Genomic DNA, 19,329 nt, shown 5'->3' with positions numbered 1-19,329 from the left:
GGTGGACGGAGTTATTTTTCCAGTGATGATCTCCTCTTTGCATTGTTGCCATTTTGTCTTCATTGATTCTTTCTTGAAGATTCTTTGCATAGCTCTGTAGTTGCTCAAATCTCGCAGACCTGGAGTTTAACTTCCCGTAGAAGATTCTAGTGTTCTTGAGTATCCCAAACCTGTTTTGTTTCCTGGAGACCTTTGAATTTTTAGAATTTGATCTATATTTCTTGTGCCTTTTGCAAAATTTTCATTTAAACCTTTCTCGGTCTCCATTCTCTCAAGATCCATTCTCACAGAGATGACCTCCTCCTCGAGACTCTAACAATTTTCTTCCCATTCATGGATCAAATCATGAAGAAATTCTTCCTTTCACTTTACTTCTTCTAATTTGACTTTTAAGGACAAAATTTCATCTTTTCATTTTTTATGACTGTTTTCTTTTGCACCTTGAACAAATCTTGTTTTAAATTCTTGTTCTCTTCTTCTAATCTTGCACATTTTCTCTATTTTTCTTCTAGTAGAAGGGCTAAACGATATTTTCTTTTAATGGCTTCTTCAAGTTTTTCTTTTTGATAAACAAACTCTTCATTGTATGAGTTGTACATACCTTCTTCAACACATCGCAGTTGTTCTTTTAACTGCCTGTTCTTTTTCCTAACCTTCTTGAACTCATCAAGAGCACTGATGAGTTCCCATTCAAATTTGACCTCTCCTTCATCTACTTCTTCCTCTTCAGAATCAGTAATATTTTGTTTCTTGGAGTCTGCTTCAAATGCCATAAGTAAGTACTTTTCTTAATCATCTTCTGAAGTGTTTTCACTGTCTGACTCTAGTGTTGAACTATCCTCTTTGTAGTAGAGCCCCTTTTTCTTATAGAACTTCTTCTTCAAATGTTTCTAAGATTTGTTTCTAAATGTATGATCATATTCCTTTTCAATCCTTTTTTTTAAGGGCACCTGGACGAGAAATGTCCAACTCTCCCATAGTTAAAGCATCTAAAGGGAAACTTCCCTTTATATTTTCCTGAGCCACACTTTAGTTTCCTAGTAAATTGAGTCGGCTCCTGATCATATTCACAGATGGAGAATTCTTGATGATCTTTGTGCTCCTTCACCTTCTTGGACATTTTGAATGTTGCCTCCTTGGGTTTAGGCTTCTCTCTTCCTACTCTCATCTCATATGTTGTGAGAGTACCAAGAAACTGGTCTATCTTGAGATCCTGTAGATTAGACATTTCTTCAACAGTTGATATTTTGGCATTAAATATCATGGGTAAGGATCTTAATACTTTTTGAACAATCATATCTTCCTTGAATTCTTTACTAAGTCCTCTAATCATATTGGTTACTTCATCAACTCTGAGGAAGTATTCCGCTATGCTTTCCTCTTCACTCATTTTTAAACTTTCAAACCTCATTCTGAAAGTTTGAATTTTGGCCTACTTGACTTTGTAATCTCCTGTGTGACTCTGATTGAGCTTCACCCACACTTCCTTGGCAGACTTAAAGTGCATAACCTTTACGAGTTCATATTGACTAAGGCCAAAGAGAATGGCATTCTTGGCTTTAGCATTATTTCCATACAATTTTTTACCATCTGCATTAGTGGGAGGGACATTATGTTATGAAACCAGCTCACAAAGAGATAGAAAAGAAAGATAAATGCCTTAGAATTCAGCCTCTTTGAGGGGGAAACCTCCGTTATATTACAAAAGTGAAAAATTCCTAGATGATACAAATGACAAGACCTCCTTTCTATATATAGGAGTCTAAGGGGTCATAATGTAATCAGAGCCGACATAACAATAATAATGTAAGGGCACAACAATAACAATAGTGGGCTCCTATGGGGCACAATAATAAGAATATCGGGACTACACGAGCACAAAAATATAATAAGGGGGCTGCACTAATAACAATAAGGGGTTACACTAGTAGTATAGGGACCTAACATGCCCCTCTCCTTCAAAAATTTTTGTCCTCAAAGCTTGAGTAGTTTTGGATGCTTCTGTATAAAATTCTCGTCCTCCCATGAGGAATCTTCAGTAGGTAAGTTCTTCCACTTGATGAGATACTCTAAAATTGATTGATTTCGTAGCTGTCGGGTTCTTGTTTCTGTGACTGCTTTAGGTCCCAATATGATTTTTCCTTCCTTGTCAAGTTCCAACAATATTGTTTGAATTGGGAGCTTGTCACTTATAAACTTCTTTAAGCATGAAACATGGAAAACTGGGGGCACTCAAGAAGAGCCAGGAAGCTCCAATTTTTATGCCATAGTACCAATCTTTTGCAACACCTTATATGGACCATAGTACTTTGGTGATAATTTATTATCCTTCTTAGCTTGCTTGAGGGACATTTGTTTGTATGGTTGTAGCCGTAAAATTACCCAATCGCCTAAATCAAAACTTATTTCACTATGATGTTGATTTGCCTATTGTTTCATTCGATTTTGCACCAAGGTGGAGTTATCCTTTAAAGTTGGAGAAATTGTTGTTGATGCTCGATGTGATCTTTCACTACTTGAACCTTTTTCTTCTTGATATGTCCTTCTATCTTGATAGTTTGAGGAGTGGTAATTCCTTCCAATGCATTAAAAGATATGGTTGGATTCATTTCTTGATGCTCAATGTGATATTTCACTTCTTGAACCCTTTTCTTCTTGATATGTCCTTCTATCTTGAGAGTTTGAGGAGTGGTAATTCCTGCCAATGCATTACAAGATATGATCGGATTCATTTCTTGGTGCTTGATGTGATCTTTCACTTCTTGGACCTTTTTCTTCTTGATATGTCCTTCTATATTGAGAGTTTGAGGAGTGTTAATTCCTGCCAATGCATTACAAGATATGATCAGATTCATTTCTTCTTTCTTTGGAGTTGGTTCTTGGTGTATATCCTCTTCTTTTGATGTTTCTTGATCCTTTTCTTCCTCCTCTTCACAATCAATGTAAAATAATTTCTTCTCAACACACTTATGACCTTTAGCGTATTTGCTATCACAAATGTAACAAATCCCTTTTTCTCTTTTTTCTTCCAATTGTTGTGGTGTAAACCTTGTAGGTTGTGGAAGGATAGGAGAAAAAAAACTTCCATATTTATAGTTGTGAGTTGTAGGATTCCTTGTTTCCATAATTCCGATTTCAATTTTTCTTGCCAAACTGAATGCCTTCTCCAATGAATTGGGTTCCCAAAGACAAACCTCATGTTGAATACTATCCTTTAAAGTCCCTATGAAGACATCAATCCTTTGCTTCTCTAGAATATCATTTACCCTTATATTCAGTTTTTGAAAGTACTCAATGTGCTCTGCCATTGAACCATTTTGTTTGAGATTTATCAATTGGCTAAAGAAGGTGTTTCTCTTTGTATCCTCATAATGTGCTATCATTTCCTCTGTGAAAATTGACCACGTGACAAGTGGTTTACAAGAACAAATCCCTTTATACCATAAAAATTGATTTGTTTCTAAATATAAAGATGCAATAGATACCTTTTGTAACAGTTCCACTTCATGTAGATCAAAATATTGTTCCATCTGTAGTATCCAATTTATCAGATCCTTGCCATCAAACTTCCTCATGTTGCTTTTTCTTTATTTTAGGAGCTCGATCTTGAAACGACTGTAACTCTGTAATTTCAGATCTTTAAGTTCTGAAATTTCTGCTTGTGATAGCCCTCTGAATCCTATTTCTAACCCCATAAGTCTGATCTCAATTGGATTCCCGAAGAAAGCGTTATGCCCAATCTCTCGTGATGACCTAATTATAGACTGGTTCAGTAGAGCGAACTTGTACGACATGCCACGTCTCGTTGTTTCGATTTTAGGTTCTGAAAATGATACCCAACAAACTACAATCTCTCTGCTTTCTGTCATTTTTTACGAAATTTGAATCTGATGCTCCGACAGAGCATTATGACGATTTTCCCAAGGTCACATGTTTGGAATGTAATTAGGGAGTCTACAAAAACCCTAACTTCATCATCTCATATCTCAAAAAATATAGTGAGACAAGATCTAAAATTTGGACCCGAGGTTCAGAATGATTTCGGCTCAAAATTGTTTTTTTTAGCTTCTGAAACGTCACAAAAAAAAAAAAAAAAGTTATAGCGAAAATTCCACAATGACCTATTTGGAGTAGCGAAACCCTAGAATCCAAAGCTCTGATACCAAATGTTATGAAACCTGCTCACAAAAAGATAAAAAAGAAAGATAAACGCCTTAGAATTCAGCTTCTTCGAGGGGGAAACCTCCTTTACATTACACAAGTGAACAATTCTTGGATGATACAAATGACAAGACCTCCTTTCTATACATAGCAGTCTAAGGGGTCATCATCTAATCAGAGCTGACATAACAATAATAATGTAAGGGCACAACAATAACAATAGTGGGCTTCTATGGGGCACAATAATAACAATATCGGGACTACATGGGCACAACAATATAATAAGGGGGTTGCACTAATAACAATAAGGGGTTACACTAGTAGTATAGGGACCTAACACATTAATGACATCATAATGTACTAGTACAAAGCTCCAAACATCTACCCCTAGGGACATAAGATAGGCTTCCATCCTAACTTTCCAGAAGCCATAGTTTATCCCATCAAATACTAATAGCTTGCTTGAGTAAGCATATTGACTATATTTCCTAGACATAATTCCTTATGGGTCTACGTTCCAATGGTTAGACTATTCCTTAAGGAACTTGACTCTGATACCAATTGCTGGAATAAGAATTTACTAAGAAGAGGGGGGTGAATCAGTAATAGTGAGGTTCTTAAATTATGAATATGTATTTAGTTATTTCCTCTGTTGTTTGTTACTTATGATAGCATCATACACAATACAAATGAGAAACAAGATGAGACATTCATATGTACATACAATCCATCACATGAGCAACATACACATATTGACACTAGTAGTTTCATGTGGAAACCCAAAGGGAAAAAACCACCAATCTATTTGTTGTTATGATGTGAATTAAGAACTTACTTACTTACATATGTTTTCTTGTGAGCACCCACTCACAGGGGGTACCAACCCCCTTAGGATAGAAAGTACCAACTTTCCAAGAAGTGACAACCTCTTATGAATGTAGGCCACCACCTGCTCTAGCCATTGTTCTACCTTTCATACAATTTTCAAACTAAAAAAAGAGGCACATAAAAATATAGAAAAATACCAATCAGTTTCACTACAAAATCAACTTCTGCTCTTGGTCCTCTACTATTCCACATGCTCTCTCAGCCTGACATAGCAACACCCTATCCTCTGCACTTTTTCTTCTATTTCGTAGGCTCTTTACTACACTCTGCTCTATTTCAACAGTTGGACTCGTTGCTCAGATATCTCACACTCTTCAGTTCATACAATAATAAGCTCTTCCCCCACTTTTCTCAATGGAAATCATTGGTTTTGATCCTCTACTACACTCTGCACAATGTTGCCTTTACTACATGTTTCCATATTGTCCGAGTGTACCTATGTACGACACCTCCATACTATTGTTGTGTTCTCTTCCTGAGTTCCTCCTCTGCAATAAATGTGAGAATGGGCTCCTGAGTGTTTCACCAACACTCTTTGTGATCTTTATGATGAGAATTTAATCTCGGGGGAGAAATAAGTGGATACCGGGGGAGATGAAATAGAGGATCACCAACCATAATATGAAAACATCTCTATTCTACCTTTTCTCTTTGTGTTCGTGCAAAACCATGCATGAAGTGTTATCTATCATTCTCTTTATTTGTGGAAAGAAGTGACCCAGGAAAGACGAGGGAGAATAAGGGGAAACCTCCCTCCATCTCATTCCACCTGCGCACTTCAAAGAGGTTCTCCATGCTTGTTACTGGCTCGTGGATCTTGAATGTACTTTGGAATGTCTTCTTTGTTCTTCATTTAATTCTATAAGATGTGCATGGGAAATAGAATATGGCCTTATTCCTACATCAAGACCAGCCTAGCAGTTCTTCCTCGAGAATCATGGTCCTCGTTGCCTTGACCAAGTTATTTCTACAGTTGTCATTAACTCCATCAACCAACATCTCTGCACACATTTACTCAACAGTGGCTGACCCATTCATCATTTAACACTCTTTAGAGGTGTATCAGAACCACAACTAATTGTAACATATTAAAATAACATTACGAAATATCACAATGCCGCTGTCATTAGCCCCTTGGTGCTTAGCCCTTATCATTTGTTCTTTCATCATGGGACTGGGCACCATGACCGAGGGCATAGACACTAAGTGCTAAGGCCTTCAGATCCTGTTAGGGGCCTATCTTCCTTTTTATTTTCTCTTCCACCCTTGGTTCATTTGGTTTTCCTTGACCAAGCACCAACACTTCATAGCTCCTCCATATCAAAAATTTCTCATAATTCATTTAGAGAGGTCCCCAAACTTTTGACCTCTGAAATGTATTTTCCATGCATCTTTTCAACACTCAGGTGCTAAGCTCTCTTTATTCCCTTGGTCCCTTGGATCCATATCACCAAGTTCTAAACACCATCAAAGCTCCTCATTTCGTAACTTCTCTCCAAATTAGAATTAAGAAGAAGTTCCAAAATTCCAACCTCCAAAATACTTTCTACGTGGCATCACATAGCCCTTAGGTGCTTAGGCCTTCTCTGCGGCCTCACTCCTTTTGGTCTCCCACGACCATGAGCCAGTCCACATTAGATCCCCTTTTATCAGATCAAAAAATTTCTACAATTAGTCAAGAGTTACAAAAATTCCAACCTCTGATATGTCAGCCTTAGAGATGACATCATGCTGTCATCATCACTCCACGTGGCACATCCTTAGTGATTACACATGTCACCTAAATTTTCCTTATTGGGCCACCAAAAATTCCAAATCTGATAGCGACATGTCCACTATATAGTCACATCATGTTGATGTCATATTCCTTGTCAGATCCTAAAGGGCCACTCGGTTGTTGCCATTTGTCGATTAGAGGAGAGAGAAAAAGGTCCATCGGTTCTTGGTTTTTCAACAATTTCCTTTGTTAATCCTTCTTTGAAATATCTAGGCTCTAAGGTCTCCATATGTCATGTGTCTTCTCTTTCCGAGGTTCTGACCTACTTCCAATATGACCATCCCTCCGAGGTATTGGGCCTTCATGCCATTTCAGGTCCCTTTAAATAAATTGTCAAGGTCCCAAGCCTCCAACCTTCGATATTCAGCCCTTCCAATATCTTATTCCAGAAATTGGCTGCCTCTGATATTCATCCTTCTGCTCCGCTGACCTCCGAAATTTGGGTCCTAATATTTTGGCTTCCTCCAATATTTTGGCCTGCTTAGGACTTCAAGACCATGATTTCATCAATCCATAACTTTTGGTCCAGGAGGCCATTTGCAGAATTCAACACACTATTGGAAAGCTCTATCAAAGAACTTTCCAATGGAGAGGGTCTGATGTAACCTTTGAGCCCATTTTCTACTTCAGAAATGGCTACAAATTCTCTGCCTAAAATCTAGTCTGATTGACATCAATGCCAACATACCAAATCCCACAATCCATCCAGATAATGCCAACTGTCTGACATGTACCAAAGCTAATTTTAAACATTCATGCTTAATGGGATCAATAGAGAATGATAATTGTTCCTTCATACAAATTATTATTATTTAAATGATTAATTAAATGAAATTCATAATGTTAACTGTAGATTAACCTACTAAAAATGAATTTGAGTATGACTTGCAGGTAGAATAGAGCTTACATTTTACTTGTTATAGCCCAATTAATGAATTGTCAAGGAATGTGAATTACATGAGATTCTCTTTTTTAATAAAAATATAAATGGCATATTATTTTTAGCACATAGAAAACATAATAAGATAATAAATAATTAGTAGAATGGTATAGTATATCATGGAGAAAAAATAACAATTCAAGGATGAAGAATCAAGTGAGAGGAACATTGTTTAAACCCCTATAAACTTGGTAGAAATAATGAAAAGTATGAAAGTTGGAATTGAGATTTTGTTGAGAATGAGAGGCTCGTTAGAGTCTAAGAGAAGTAGAGTAAAATAAATTTAGTGCTAATACAATTCCTATCACATATATAGAGGTAGATACAACATGGACTTGCTACTAGCAATGTAGAGAAACATCAATCAAAGAAGGTACTAATCTCCTCACATACCCAAAAGCATGAGTTGACTACTAACAACATGGGGAAAATCCCTTCAAGAATAATGTAGGAGAATCAACTCATCTCCAAGAAAATCAACAAGAATGAATTCTGGATATCAAAAGGAAGGGTAATATCTATTTTGTAAAGGATTAAAAAGTTTCGTGAAGGATCTTAGGGATTATGTTGAGAGCATCATGGAGAAAATCGTGGATCCAAAGTGATCCATAATAATGTATTTTCCCAATATAAATTATAGCCTTTGGGCATTTCAAGAGGTGGCCATTAGAATCAAGATCAGGCTCAGAGAGGCCATGGAATGTAGTTGTGTTTTTTTTAATAAATTACCATGTGTGTTTGATTCTTGTGTTATAATGTATATGCATGTGTTGTGAGGTCAATTGTGTGTTATTGGTTGATTCTACACTGCTCATGGTTGAATGAATTAGTTTCTCTGTGATAGTGGATATACTAAGCATGACATGTGCAGAGGAATTTGTGTGTGTTAAAGGCTGCGCGGCGCAATGAGATTCCATTGATCATGTATGCCTGCATGCAAGGCATGGTACTGGAATATGGTAATGAAAATACCGAGCCATGTGATGAGACTTTAGATCAGTCGAATGCATAAATTAGATGGTGGGACCCTTCAACTAGAGTGAGAATAGCCTAAATGATTTTGATGGTCATGGTGTTAGACTAATCATTTCTTTAAATCCCATTGAGGCAGCATAAAAGAAAACAATATCTGAAAGAATTTGTGTGAATGAGGGAATTGATCATGGATCTCGTTTTAGTGTTCTGTTGCCATCCAAATATCCCTATAGCATGCTTTGAGAGAGAAAATAAACCACAGGTCTAATGATCTTAAGTAAATAAAAAAACTTGAAAACATAAACCCCATAAATATTTTTCATCAAAGAAAGAGGAAAATAAGTGTTGGGGACACATCCATCTATAGCTCAATACATTTTGGGTTATGTATTTATACTTTTTATGAATTCTTGTGTGATATGCCTTATCTTAATTATGACTTTTTGAATGAATTTATGCATTTTTTAGACTATGAGATAATGATGAAGGAAGAAACTGAAATCTTTGACACCTTTATGGCTTGATATCCACTAATGATTAGTTAGCTCCACATGAGAGAAAGTGGGATCATATTGTTCCCTATCAAATAACCAAGGGACGAAAACACTTAAACCATTGAATTAGTCATGATTCTCATTTTTTTATTAGAGGCATTCAAAGTGTATGAGGAAGAAAAACAGAGCCCTTGAAACAAGTTTTCTTTATTCTAGAAAAAAAGGAGACAATCACCTTTCAATCAAGGATTAATTCATGGAATACTTAGGATTTTTAATTATAAGTGAATATAGGATGAGGAAAAAAGGGAGAATCTCTCCTTGTAGTGTTTCCATAGTGCATTTAAATTTAGAGACATTTTACTATTATGATTTTATTCTTTTGAATAAATAAGGTCATGTTCCTATATTTTATTATTTGCTTATTTCTTTAAGGATTTATTTGATAACCTTAAGTAGGGAGCACTTAAGGGAATGCAAGGGAAACCTTTAGCTTTAGTCTTTTCCAAGCTACACTAGATTACAATCTCCTATAGTTGTATTATGCAATTTATTAGATCAACCTTTATTTTGTTTTGCGGTTTCTTTTTTAATGTTCCCATTCTATAAGTTCCCTTCTTTGTTTACAACTTTATAATTTTGGTGTTCAATATATTTTCCTATATTCTTTGAATCTGAAAGAAATCACTTTAGTATTATGGTGATTGAATGATCTTATTTACATTATCTATTCATCATTGAAAATAATTCTAACCACCTCCTCTATCCCCTCTTTCTTAACTTGGGATTTAAGAGTGCATGTCATCAACCTAAGTGGGTTGATAGATAAAAGGATATGGGATTGAGGTTAAGCATATTATTTATTTTTGAACTATGTACCGTATGTTAGTAACATTATTTCTATCATTACTTCCAACACCATTTCATTTCCTAGTTCTTTATATATATATATATATATATAGATAACTTAAATATGTTCCTATGGTTAGCTTATGGTGTATGATTGTAAATAGGTTGTTAAAATTATTACACAACACCTCATTAATTTCAAAACACCCTATTGATTTAGTCTTGTAGTAGGCTAGTAGCCATTAGTAACATTATAGTCTCCATTTATTCTCAAACAAGAGCGAGTGAAGGTTATGATTATGGTGTTCAATATCTTTTCCTCATAATGAAGCACGCTTATAAATTGATAAATTAAAGTTAAGTTGATTGTCAAAATTATTTGACCCATCACTCTTCTTTGGCATGCTATCCATAACATGCACTTCATACACACTTCTTCATTGCATTCCTCGACAACATGCACTCCAATTTCACAACAAAAACTCACAAAAATCGTTATGAATTGATTGATTAAGGCAAGACAAGAACCATGCATTCAAGAAAATCATTGGATTTTATTTTACTTCATCAATTCATAATTTAGATTACAGTAGCATGCACAATACCTCATAAAGAAGCACATTTCTCGATTGATAAATTAAATTTAAGATGAGAAATCCAACAATCTTGTCATAATTATTTGACCCATTACTCTTCGTTGGCATGCACTTCATACCCATTTATTCATTGCATTCCTTAAAAACATGGATTCCACTTTCACAATCAACACTCACTGTTATCGGGAAATCTAGTGTCTATTCAGAGCTGCTAGTCCCATTAAGACAGGTAGCTATCTTAGAAACAAACAGATTAAAGTCACTTTTTTTTCCTTTATGAGAGAGAGATGAGAAAGAAGCAGAGAGTACCAACCTCAGTCTTCCGCTTGGCTCCTTGCTTGTTTCCTTTCCCCTTTGACAGAATCTTGCCACTGCTTCCTTACTTGTCCAGCTTCAAAGAGCACCTGTAGATTCACAACAGCATAATACCATCAAAGCATAGAGATCTTTCACTGTAAACAATATAGGATCAGATATATATTGACCATATAAATTCATATAACAACACAATATTCAGAAATACACAAGAATATGGAGGAAAACTCAAATAGCTTTATTAGTAAAAGTAGTAGAAGAGAGGATTACAACCACTTGGTCTGACCCAGCGCCATCCTCCCAGCTTGAAAGCCCTCTTCACCTCACACAAAGCAAGATCACCCAACAATGTCTTCAAAGAGAAACCAGCAGCATCTCTTTGCAAATTACCAAATTCCAACCTCTGGATCTCTTGGATGAGGGACCCATTTATAGATATTTGCAAGGGGGTGAATCAGCTTTTGGGATTTTGATTAGTGTCATCTGTCTAATAGTTCTTAGTTCCACATGGAGATTTTAGATCTCTTACTCATCCCTGGGCGAACTCAGAGAGGCAAGTGTCAAATGAGCAGTTTCTAGAAGATTCTCTAGGTTTCCACCTAGCAAACTGCTTGTGCCATTTGTCTGCTCTCACTCATCGCACCCTACAGAAGGGTCTTTCAGTATGCATCGCACTTTTTGAATGTGGCAAGTGAGATGCATCACACCCTTTGCACTGGGAAATTTGTATGGTCCTGCTTTGACCAGTTCTGAGTGGTTTTTCATGGAAAACTTCTGGGAGATGATGTAATCAGCTGACCTTGCTCCTTTAGGGTATGAAACAACACTTTTAGGGACTTAGAAGCCCTTGGTTTATGGACATATGTGATTGGGGTTGCAGTGCCCAAATATGTCTATAACAGTTGCCCCCTAAATCATGAGGTCGTAAATCTTTTGATGTCGAGTGAAATGCTTTATAATGAGGATCCAAGGTTTTTCGCACTGGAAGGTGACCTGTAATAAGATACAATACAATACATTATCTTCATAATATTTTCATGATCTAGCTGAGGTGGGCCTTCCCATGCTCATCTTGATAAATTCATTTTCATGTACATAGGACAGACAACCGTCTGTGTGCATACTGATGATTCTGGTAGAGCCATCATCCCTTAGTGTGGATGATTATATGTGCAGCAATGATGTACATTTGATGTCTTTATTCTCCTGAATATATCGCAGCCCGGATGGATGAAACTAGATCCAGGGTCTTCAAAACTCGTTCAATCTTCACCCGAAGTACAAGTTGATCCATGTGAAAAGATTTTCTAATGTCGAACATGGAAAGACATCGCCTAATTACCAGCCAATGATGTGAACTGTTAACAGGCGCAAGAGGAATCACCGATGATGATGATGACCCTCAAGGTACTGCAGTACAATTCACGTGGTGTGAATACATGAGTTGATGTCGAACACCACGCAAAGTCTTTCGGTTGAAGGCCATTAATGTAAACCTGTCGCCGGAAGTGAGAAACTTGCCATTGAGGCATGCAAGCTTCAAAGTACTGAAAGGGTTGTCCCTAGGTCGGCTTCTTGGATAATGAGTTGATGTCGACAAGAAGTGACCTGTCGTAGGAGGGCATTAAGGGATCCCACATCTACGACACGGAACGGAGCAAATGATTTTGTAGAGGTGAAAACGATCTCATGATACAAGGTTCAGGGTGGCTGTCATGAAAGAATGAAGTGTGAAGGGATCGTAGCGGATGAGACACAAACTGGGTAGGTGAATTCTCTGAGCAACTTCTCTTGAACATATCAGTGACACTGAAATGGATTGGTAGCGTTAACCCCAAAAGTGGATGGTACGATGGACCAATGGTGATATGACCAGTGAACGGAATAACCCAACCCGACTCAATCATGGTGATGGAGTGAAAGTGTCATGTTCAAGAGCGACCTGCTATCAATAAAGTTTCTTCAAGTTTTCTTCCCAATTTTCCCCAGTCATTTCTGACCAGTGCCTCTTTATTTTTTTCAAGCTTGAGGAGGATAACATATGCTTGTTCTATAATTTTCCTGTCGGGCAAACCTCTCGCTATGTTTTAACGAGCCTATCAACAATGAAACTCGCTCTTGTCTGAATGGACAAGTTTGTCGCTATTGTTTTAACGAGTTTAACGACAAGGATGACTCAGTTCTTTTCAATTTTAGAGAGTTTGAAAAGAGACGGAAAGAAGACTCCAATATTCCTTTTTCGTAATATAATCCCTTAAGTCCGAAAAAGTATAAAATAATGCGAAAGGGATGACTTTTCGATAGTTTTAACGAGCCGAACAAGACAAATGCTCGATCTTTTTGTGTAATAATCCCTCAGGTCCAAAGAGATTAAAATCTAGAGGAGGGATAGCACTTCCAATCACTTTAACGAGCTGGAGAGGCCAATCGCTCGGAAATCTTTTCATATTTTACGAGTCAGATGAAAAGAGCTTAAAGGAGACTCGTTTTTTGAGGAACGAGTGATGTTTTCAGGTAGCAGTTGGTTCCAAGTAATGTTTGGAACTTTTCAATCACGACAGTGTAAAGAAGGTGGCTAATAGGATCACTCATCGCAGTTGTTCCTCAAAAGGGGTAAAAAATCAAATGGAGGCGAATGATCGACAACAACAGAGTGGAGGTGATGGTAAGAACATGACCAAGGCTCAAAAGCTGATGATAATGCATTCACAATGGTTATTTACCGGAGGTGGGTTCATTTTTTAATGAGCTTAAACTCTGGTGGAACATATGCTCATTGTTAGGTTTAATTTTTAACGAGCTTGAACTTCGAGTAAAACTGCTCGTGATAATGGTCTTTGATATTCAATTCACCGTTAACACTATGTTCTTTTGACGGTCGTACTACCTGTTCAATTGCTCCATCAAACTGATTAGAAATGAGGACATATGCTTGAAAAATGAGTTAAAAATATATTACCCTACTTAAATTACTTGAAAAGTAACTTAAAAATAGTTTTTTACCCCTCATTTTACTATTTCATTTGGAGTTGTGACTGTTGGAGCTCTCAAGGTGTTTTCCACTTTGATTTTCACCCGTTGATTCTAGTAGATTCTGTGGACGATTTCCGGTGCCGTCTGGACTAGGTAAGAGCTAAACCTGAGCTCTTCAGTTGCATTCTTTCCTTTTTGAATTCTGAGCATGTTTTCCTTCTTTTCTGGGCCCTTAGGGTTTGAACATTTCGTTCTGCCCCCATCGCACTTAGTGTATATCGAAAGGTGCGATGCATCTTAAGCTAGCCACTGGCCAGAATGTATGCATCGCACTTATTACATAGCTAGGGTGCGATGGGCGCAAGGAGAAAAACTTTTGCGCTGATTTTTCATGGAACGTTTTCCTGTTTTTTGCCAAATCAGGATCCTGATTCTTCTCTTGTTTGTTTTTCAGAGATTCATCGAAGCAAAATGGTCATTACATGGCGTGAATGTGAGCATGAAGAAGAGGACATGGTTTCCCTACATGATCCAGGTACGGTAACTGCATTGCGGAACTGTGGCTTGCTCAAGTTCTTCCGCATTTCTAGCATGAGGCAACAAATCAACTTGTTGCAATATTTCCTCGATGCATGGGATCCTACCAACCAAGTGTTCCAGATAAGAGGCAAATCCATCCCCATGACTGTTGAGGACATCTACTTTTTGACCGGTTTATCAAGGCGTGGTGCCCCTCTCTCACTTTCAGGTTCTGCCCGTGGGGGTGAATCCGTGAGGGATTATATTCGTTGATACTGTAGGGAAGGATCTCAGCCGAGCAGGGACGGTAAGATCAGTATCCGAGATGTCACCGACCGACATTTGAGGACTATTTTATTCACCTTCACTGGATTGGCTGGTAGTGCATCCCTTAACTTGGCCAACAGGTCCTATATGTAGTATGCCTTGGAATGTCTCGAACCCAAGGTATTCAACCGGTGTGATGCAGTACTTCCAGTTATCAAAGAATAGCTCACCAAGGTGAAAAACGTAAGATCCAAGAACTTTGGCTATGGTTCTATTCTAACTGCTTTTGCCTTGGAGAAGATCCCACTAATGCAGCCACAGTATATTTCACTTGGCCTACCACACCGACTGAGCCACGGATGCAGAGATGGGTCGACCTTATGGCCAGAAATGCTGGTCAACCGCAGGTTTCATTCTCTGATGTGTTCTTTGAGTGGTTCAACCATCAGCAGATGGTTTATGCCGAGTACCCATATGTTGGGATGGATTTCTAGGGTGACCCAGATTTGGTGCTGCCGGTTGGCGAGCAGTGGGGTGTCATAGGTAAAAATCTCTGACCACATCTCTGTTTATTGTTTTCATAATTTTCTTGTGTTTTTTAAATGTTTATTAAGACTAATCAAAACTCATGTGATTATGTAGATATTGGGCCAGTGCGACCAGCAGCGCGTCTAAGAGGAGCAGCTGTCGTTCCAGTAGGAGAGGCTGTAGGGAGGGCCATTCTTCGTGACCTGGATGTATCCGAGACCCTTGCAGTGTTGCAGGATCAGATTGAGGGCCTCACCCTTGGTATTCCGAATGTGAGGACCGATGAGCTTTCTCTGAGATTACAGCGCCATACCACTGGTGTGTCGAGCCGATGGACCAGGCTCTTACGCATGATTGCATAGGCGGTGACTAGTTATCACTAGCACCATTAGATTAGGGTGCCCCCTTGTATTTTGAGCTTTTGGGTCATATGACCAATTTTGTCCTGGACACAGAACACTATGCATAAACTATAAATAGTTATATATATATTTTTTATTTTCAGAGCTTTATTTTGGTTAAGTTATATTATCGTGATGCAGTTTATTGATAAAATGCTTTTCTTTTACAAATGTTGCAAATGTTTATCTAACACATAATTTGCTAATGAATCGGTTAATGTGTTTGAGTTTCTGGAAATATGTTGATATTGAATAGAATCAAACTGCCTTTCCAAAATCTTGACCCTTAGGAACATACAATAGATAGCCGGATTCTGAACGGAATAGATGCCTGTAAGCTATAGAATGACGAGCTGGGAGTCTAGCCTGACGATAAGTCGGCGTATGCGATGCGCGATGGCATCAGAGAGGAGTTCTATCAATGCGTTATATTCAGCGATGTTGTCCATTGATTAACCAATACACACCCCTCTAAAACTCACTAACTTGCTGCTTGGATCAAAGATGGCCCAAGCTGCAGAAGATAGGTTCCGTGTACTACGACTTGCCCCGTCGGCATATCCAACAAATGATTCCAATGGGTTCGAAATCTGCAACAAAATGCAAAAGTGGATTACCTAACCAAAACGATCACTCTTAACGAAAACAAAAATGTAACAAAAGCATATGAAGAGGTTACCATGCTGAGTCAAGCATAGTAACACTTGAGGTACAACCCATTTCGGGTTGCGACAGTGAAATCCCGTCAAAATCTACTAGCTCATAGGCTCCTTTTGCCAATACATGCTTAACAATATAGCGACCCATCCATAAAGACTGGAACTTACCTGCTCCCAATTTATCAAATTCCTGATCATAGAGCAAGACCAGGTCACCTTCTGAGAAAACGTGGGGTTTGACATTCTTGTCAAATTGTGCTTTGACTCGTTTCTTATGCGCTTCGTTAGCCAAGGCGGCGTCACGACAAGTTTCATCCAGTTGGATTAATTCTAAGAAATGAGCTTCTTCCTTTGAAGTTCCGGGAAGGAGGTCAACTGCGAGCTTGAGAGACGAAATCTCACACTGAACTGGTAAGATCACTTCCAAGCCATACACTAGTTGAAAGGGTGTAAACCCGGTCACATTTCTCACCGATGTCCGGTATTCCCACAAGGCTGAGTATAGGATTAGGTGCCAACTCCATTTATGGACTCCAATCATCCTTTGCAGCATGTGTTTCAGGACTTTGTTGATCGCTTCAACTTTCCCGTTCGCTTGCGGATAATACAGAGTAGAGATGTCATGGGACAGTCCTAATTTAGCGGCCAATTCAACCATCATGTGATTACGGAAATACGATCCATGATCTGTGACTATAGCTTGCGAAACGCTGAACCTGGCGACTACATGATTGAAAAAGAAAAGAGCGGCTGTTTCACCACTGTTGTTTAATGTAGGCAGCACCTCAGCCCATTTCGTAAAATAGTCAACTGCGACTATGATATACCCATGCCCCCCGGCCGAGGTGGGGTTACATTGCATGAAATCTATGCCCCATTTGGCGAATGGCCCAACAGAAACTACTGGCTACATAGGTGCGCGTGGTATTCTGGTTTTGTGGTCGAAGATTTGACAAGCATGGCAACTTCTGACTACGGTTATGTAATCTTTGAATAGTGTTGGCCAGAAGTATCCTGCTCGTAAAATATTTTGTGTTGTAGCATAACTAGATTGGTGCCACCCACATGCGCCTGAATGACAATCATTCAAGACTTTTTCGGCCTCCTCATGGGTGAGGCACCTTCGTAGAACAGTATCGACACCACGACGGTATAATGTATCACCGACGATCATGTAGTCTTTTGCTTGGTATCATGTACGTCGTTGTTCTGAGCGATAGGTATTAGACCTATATGTTTGGGTTTGGAGATAAATGATTATATCCCCATACCATGGATCGCTTAAAGATATCAGAAACAAAGATTCATCCACGATTGTTGTTTTGGATGTTGAATCGTTGGACAATGATGGGAAATCACATAGTAGCTCTGCAAATACTAAAGCTTTCTTTGATTTGGATTTTACAAATTCCAGATCAAACTCTTGAAAAATTGCTATCCATTTTGAATATTTGCCCCCAAGCAACTGTCGCGATAAGATGTAAGTCATGGGGTTGCAATCTAACAAAACGGTAGTTTTTCGAAAGAGAACATAGTGTCAAAATCTTTGTATTGCTTTAACAGCAGCGAGAGCTATCTTTTCAACATATGACTATTTTCTTTCTGTATCATTTAAGTTTCGACTTAAATAATAAATAGGATGTTCGATCCCAATGTCTTCTTGAACTAAAACCATTGCGATGGTTGCATCTTCTGCAGCCAGATACAGGTTAAAGTCTCTTTGATAATCAGGAGCATACATTAATGATGCTTTTATTAGGGATTTCTTTAGAGCATCAAAGGAAGCTTGCACGACCTGATCCCAGTTGTAGGGTACTTCTTTTTTCAAAAGACATGTATAACCTTTAGCAAGTTTGGCATAATTTGGAATGAACCTCCTCAGAAAGTTTGCTTTCCCTTGGAGTTTCTGAATCTGAAGCAAATTTGAAGGTGGAGACAAATCGATGATTGCCTGAACCTTGCACGGGTCGAGACAGATTCCGTCCTTTGAAACTACAAAGCCAAGTAAACGGCCAGAACCGACGCAAAACACACATTTGTGCGGATTGAGTCTTATTTTGTAGTGTCGGAAACGTAGAAATATTGCTCTCAAACACTGCAGATGATCGGTCCGCTTTTGCGAGTGAGTCAGAAGGTCGTCGAGGTATGGTTGAACGATGTTCTTGATGTCATGGAAGGCATAATTCATTTCCCTCTGAAAAGTTTCCCCTGCGTTCTTTAAACCAAAAGGTAGCTTATAGTATGCGAATGTGCCCCACGGACAAATAAATGTAGTCTTTGACTGGTCCTATGGGCGAATATTTATTTGATTATACCTGGAAAATCCATCCATAAACGAAAATATTTCGCATCCGGCGCATTCATCAATTATCTGGTCGATGAAGGGTGTAGGGTAGTTATCCTTTAGATAAGCTTGATTTACATCCTTGTAATCGACGCACACTCTAATTGTTCCTTGCCTTTTCATCACAGGAACAATGTTCAATACCCAATCAGTTAAAGGAACCGGGTAAATAAAACCAGCACGGAGAAGTTTTTCAACTTCTGCCTTGATGGCAGCGGCTTTCTTCGGGTGCACCTGGCGAAGCTGTTGTCTTACCGGTTTGACATCTGGATACATCTTAATTTTGTGTTCAACTATGCTCGAGTCAATGCCTGGAATTTCTTCATATCAACATGCAAAGACATCTTTGAACTCGCAAAAGAGAGCGTAATATATTTCAAGTTCTGAAGAAGAACAAGATTTGCCAACATGAATATTCTCTACAACATCTGGTTTAGTCAAGATATTTATGGCGATAGTTTCTTCAATATTGGACAGATTTCGCTCGGAATCCACCGTGTTTACAGTATTTGATAAAAAATCAAAAACTAATGGATGATTAAGGTCGCTGGAGTAATCTTCGTTGTAATCCAGAAGATGGGAACGATTGTGGTAATCTTCCCATGGTGCCCCCTGTATGTTCATTGACTGAACAATTCCTTCG

Source organism: Pinus tabuliformis, chromosome 5_2 (genome assembly GCF_031772625.1).
Source record: "Pinus tabuliformis cultivar Carrire ecotype Pingquan chromosome 5_2, CPIR1, whole genome shotgun sequence".
Lineage (NCBI taxonomy): Eukaryota > Viridiplantae > Streptophyta > Pinopsida > Pinales > Pinaceae > Pinus > Pinus tabuliformis.
The sequence above is the reverse complement of the archived record's forward strand: the minus strand, read 5'-3'. Positions refer to the sequence as shown.